The following is a 6,000-nucleotide window of genomic DNA, read 5'->3' as shown; positions in this document are numbered from 1 at the left end:
ACATATCATTTAATAGATAACAAAACTCAATTGGAAGAATTAAGATGTTCTCCCAAATTTCAAACTTCTAGACTAACAGAGTTCCATTACACCACAATGTCTTCTCTGGATATATAAACAAAATTCCCACAAATGTTTAACTTGAATCTTACACTCACTATAAAAATCATTTTAACCGTGAAAAGAGAATTGTGCATATTAAATGAGATTTCCTATACAGATCACCGACGACATGGCTGGCACATATTGTTATTGCTTGTTGTTATTATTGTTGTTGTTATTAGGCATCCTTGAGTCCGTTCTGACTCATAGTGACCTTGTACATGACGATGAAACACCACCTGGTCCGGCACCATCTTTACAGTCTTTGCTGTGCCTGTGTCCTTGTTCAAGGTGACCTCAGGTAAGTTCCAACACACAGCAATCCTTTATACAACAGAACAAAAAACTGACTGGTCCTTGGCCATCTCTACAATGATTGCTATGACTAAGTTCCTTATTGTAGCCACTGTGTCAATCAATCCATCTTGTGGAGGATCTTCTTCTTTGGCTGCCTCTCTACTTTACTACACATAACGTCCGTGGTCCGGACTGGTCCCTCCGGATAACATGCTCAGCGTACACGAGGAACATTTTGGCTGTACTTCTTCTCACAGGGAATTCTGTTCTGGCAAATCGTGGACTTAGACAACAACACAATTCAAATGGATCCATTCGATTTTCCTTACTCAGTGTCCAGCTTTCACATGAATATGAGGCAACTGGAAATGCCATGTCTTGAGTCGTTACTCAAAATGACATCTTTTCTCTTTCATACTTTAATGAAGTCTTGTGTAGCAGATCCGCCCATTGCAATGCATCCTTTGATTTCTTTACTGCTACTTTCAAAGGGATAGATTTTAGCTCTCATGAAAATAAAATCCTTGACAACGTCAATCTTTTCACCATTTATCACGAGGTTGCTTATTGGTCCAGCTATGAGAATAATTCTGAAGAGCAAGTCTTTGATTTTCATCACTAAGTGGTAATTAGGATTACATTTTCTTCACTTTCATCAAGCAAGACTGGGATGGAGTGTTCCTCCGGTTCTACTGAGCCCAGCGTTGCAGCCACACTGTCCATTCATCTCCTTGAGAGTTTTGCTCTTTTCTGCTGATCCTTTACATTGCCATCCTTACTTCTAAGGAGCATTCTCATACTTCTTCCAACACAGATTTGTTCCATCTTCTGGCCAACCATGGTATATTTAATGTTTCTCATCAGCATCCTAGCTTCTCAATACTTAAAGTATTTTTTGTTTGCCTGGATGGATGAAGAAGGCTTCACCCGTAAGCCTACTAACTGGCATAAATTATCATAGTATTGATTTAAAGAACACCTTGCTTGCATATTTGCATGTTTATATACACATGTACACATACATACCTAGGCAAATATTAAATGATATACTGAAGAAAGCACATGAATCCTAATCCACAGAGACCAATACACATAACAATTTCATTCTGCTTTCCAAGAGAGCAAAGAGACTGAAATTAAGTCTTGCTCATATATATAACTATTACATTATAATATATACTCCATTGTTAAGGCTATTTAATTTTAACAGCCTGCTCAATTCTAAATCGTTTTTTGCAGAACGTGTGCTTGGTTCATACCATTTCATGCTTGGCTTGTCTAGACACCTGGGAGAAGTGTCTATTTTAATTTGCATCCAGAATTTTTAAAAAGTCATCACCCTGGAAACTAATATCTGAAGGTACAACCAAATAAGTCTTCTGCTCCCATTCACAGCACCCAGGAAAACCAAGGGGAGAGAGAATGACTGTCCATTCCAAACCTCCTCTTGAATCTCTATTTCTTTGGGATCATGAAGGCCGGCTCCGTTTTTTGCCCCCCGCCCCTTCTTTTTGCAGCACAGAAATGCAATAAAAAGCACAAACATATTTTTGCATTATGCTTTGATCCCGTCTGCAGTATTAAAGTGTTTTCATCTATGTCTGCACACCCTTTGCCAGGGAGTTAATTCGGACTCACAGCGAGCCCATAGGAAAAGGCAGAACTCCCCCATAGCAGTATTAAGGTTGTCCTCTCTAAGGAGGCTGACTTCCACAGCTGTCTGCCATGAGTGGCTCATAGGTTTGAACCACCGACCTTTTGGTTAGCAGCCAAGTGTTCCACTACTGCATCATCAAGGGCTGATTTATAAAAATATATAGTGAGATCGAATTTAGTGCTAGAAAAGAAGCTAGCTAGAGCAGGATAGCATCAAATATATTCCTATTAATTATTAAATAATGTCTCCAGCGTGAATATCACTAAGAAGATCCAATATTTTGAAACAATAGAGAAAAAGGATGGTTCGGACAAACTGAAATTGAAGTGTCTCCTTCATGGGGTTAGTACGAATTCTCTCTGACAAACTGATAAATTTCACTATTGGGTGGTTGCTAGGATACCCTCAAAATCTATTCAAGAAAGCGCTTTTCTTTAAAGGACTAGGCAGAATTTTCATTATTTCAAAATGACCTTGAAAATCATGATGTGTGTTCTATTAGGTTTCATCTAAGTGAATGAAATAGGTGAATAAATGGTCCTTAAGAAAGAAAAAAAGATAATAATTAACTTTCTCAGATGATTTGTTTTAAAAAATAGGTTTATAAAGGAGGCATGAATTCCAAATGTTGAAATGGAGATATAAAACCAAAGATCAAGGTCCTCCGGTGGCACAGCGGGTCTGAGCTTAGCTGCTAGCCATAAATAAGGTGGGTGGCTCAAACCCGCCCAGCAGTGCAACCGAAGAAGAGTCCTGGCGATCTGCTTCTGTGCAGATGGCAGCCTAGAAAAAAACAAAGCTCAAATAGAAAATACAAAATTTGTGGGGGAGTGCTTCTAAAAACTAAATTCTCTGACTCCCAGTGAGCCATAACCTTAATACTGCCATGGGGGAGTTCTGCCTTTTCCTATAGGCTCACTGTGAAATAGAAAATTAAAATTAAAAATTTGGTGGGAAGTGCTTCTAAATAATGAACTCAAGGAAAATGAGTCAAGATGGCCTCGAGGTAAAGTCATCTGCCTGGCGCTCCTATTGTTATATCAGAAAATTAAGAAGCAAAGAAACCAATTTTGGGGAGGCTGGGCACTACAAATAGATTCAGTGTACTAGTCTGGCTCATGAAGCAATTCAAGAGTCTCAGAGAACTAGCCACAAGACCTCACATCAGTTCCCCTCTCTGCTCTCCGCCCTGCTCCAAATGTCTAGGGCTTTGCAGCTCACCCCACCCAATCCCCCACCTCCACTCCCGACTCACTATGGTCAAGCACTACAGGATATGTATCGATAGTGGAATTTGGTATCAAAAACTGATTTAAATTTCAGTGGTGCATAATTCAGAAACGGCCTGGAAATGAAGGGCTTCTTCGTTCTATTTATTCATAGACCAACAAGTTGGTGGGTTCCCCAACTAAATGACTATGTGCATATCCAAAACGCAATTTATAATTCAGTATAAAGTTTCGATTATAATCAAAATCTTTGAAGGGTTTTTCCATTGATATAAACCTCTAACCTATATGTCTCAATTTCCTGATACTCTAACATACTCTAAGGAGCCGTGGTGGCACTGTCAGTTAAGTGTAAAGCTGTTAATCGCAAGGTTGGTGGTTCAAACCCACTAGCTGCTTCTTAGGAAAAAGATGAGGCTGTCTGCTCCTATAACTTTCAGAAACTGTAAGGAGCAGTTTCACTCTGTCCTATGGTATCTCTATGAGCAGGGGTGGACTCAAAGGCAATGGTTATATTCTTGATAGTCTTGACACTAGACACTACACTAACATATCCTTGCCAAGTAGAAAGGATATTTAGAATGTTCTTCCCAGTCTAAGGACCTCCGGAGGCATAGTAGTTAGCGGTTTGCCTGAAATCCTGATTCTGAATTCCTTTTCATATAATCCGGCTTCTCTGATCATTGGCCTAGTATGCACACTGAATAAATTGTGAGTGAACAAAACTGGGCACACACTTTTCCTGATTTTAAACCATGCAGCATTCGCATGTCATATACATAACTGCTTCCTGATCCATGTACAGGTTGCACATGAGCACAATGATGTGTTCTGGAGCTCCCACTCTTCTCAAAACAGTTCACTTTGTTAGGATTCACGAAATAGAATGCCTTTTCAGAGTCAACACACCAGCAAATATCCTTCTGGGATCCTCTGCTTTCAGCCAAGATCCACCTGAGAGCAGCAGCAGTGATCTCCCCTGTTCTGTGTTCTTTTCTCAATCCAGCTTAAACTCTGGCAGCTCCCTGTCAGTGTACTGCTGTAACCTTCGTTGGATGAGCTTTAGATAACGTTTACTTGCATGTTGTATCAATGATATCGTTCTTTGGCAAGGTTGCTTTTCTTTGTAATGGGTGCCAATATGGATCTCTTCCAGTTAGACAAGTAGCTGTCTTCCAATTTCCTGGCATGGATGAGTGATTCTAATGCTGCACCTGATTTTTGAAACATTTCAGTTGTTAATCCACCAATTCCTGCAGACTTGCTTTTGGCTAATGCTTTCAGTGTAGTTGGAAGTTCTTCCTTCAGCACCACTGGATCTTGCTCATATGCTGCCTTCTGAAATGGCGGAATGGCAACCAGTTATTTGGGGGGCAGTGACCCCGTATTCTTTCCATCTTCTTTTGATACTTCCTACAGCATTCAATATTTTGCTCGTGGACTCTTTCAATATTGCAACTCTAGGCTTGAATTTTTTGTTTAGTTCTCTCTTAAATGCAAAAGAACACAAACTTTGATTTAAGGGAATCCGACTTCACAAAAATAAATGACCAAAGTCAGTAACCTCTTATCTGTAAATTCTTTAGGAGGAAAAAAAGACTCCAGTGGGACCGTAAGGGAAGCTTGTGAGTTAGATATAATTCCCTTCCAAGACTGTGGTCACCTGCTCTGTACGTATCCAGCTGTGCACTCATCTGACATCACCAGGAAAGTGTTCTCTAGGGACATCTGGATTTATGTCTAAAACAATATGCCATGATGTCAACAACCTTGGAAGAGATCAGTGTCCTGGAGGTCTGGAACTCTTTTACCAGGTCAGGTGAAAGGTTTGAGAACCAGGAATTCATTTTCAGACTAGTATGAAGGCGAAGACAGCATCACCCGGGCATGATAGAAAGTAAACCAAAACGGAAAATCAAGCTCAATGCCAGTCTATCCAATTCATAGTCAGCCTATAGGACAGAGTAGACTTGCCCCATAGGGTTTCCAAGACTGCATTCTTTCCAAAGGCAGACGGCCACATTGTTCCCACATGGAGTGGCTGGTGGGTTTGAATCCCTCATCTTTCCATTAGCAATTGTGCTCTTCGCCACGGTGCCACCAAGCTTCTTGATGGGAAATTAAGTAACCACTGTCTGACTTTTATTATAATCAATATAACTAATCATTATGACTTTTAAGTACTTGTTATAATTAAATTAATGATGATTAATGTTTATAATTAGAGTTCCTTGGTGGTTAGTGATATAACTGTCTTCTATGTGGATGGCCTGGGCTTGATTCCCAGCCAATGCAACCCAAGCTAAGTTACCACTTGTCTGTCAGTGAAATCTTACTTCTTGCTGTAATTCTGAATAGGTTTCAAAGACTAAGACAGATTGGGAAGAAAAGCGTGGACGTCAACTTCCAAAGACCAAACAACAAAAGCTCCTATCGGTTACAATGATCTAAACTGAAATGACTTTGAAGACTTAGGTGTGCTTGACTCCAGCCAGCCCTGGTATTTTCAATCACTTCATATGCATAGGAAAGTTGAAAAATCAAAGAGGGAAGACTGGAGAATAATGGATGCTTTGGAATTATGGCGTTGGTACAGAAGGTTCAATACTGTAGACTTTTCCTGACACGCAATAATCGTGAGAATTTGTCTTGTGTACTTTGGACCTGTTACCATGAGAGCTCAGCTCCTGGAGAAGGACATCACGTTTCGTAAAG

Source organism: Echinops telfairi, unplaced genomic scaffold (genome assembly GCF_000313985.2).
Source record: "Echinops telfairi isolate 266 unplaced genomic scaffold, ASM31398v2 ScPeMD7_5868;HRSCAF=6743_1, whole genome shotgun sequence".
Taxonomy (NCBI): Eukaryota; Metazoa; Chordata; class Mammalia; order Afrosoricida; family Tenrecidae; genus Echinops; species Echinops telfairi.
Note: the sequence above shows the minus strand (reverse complement) of the source record.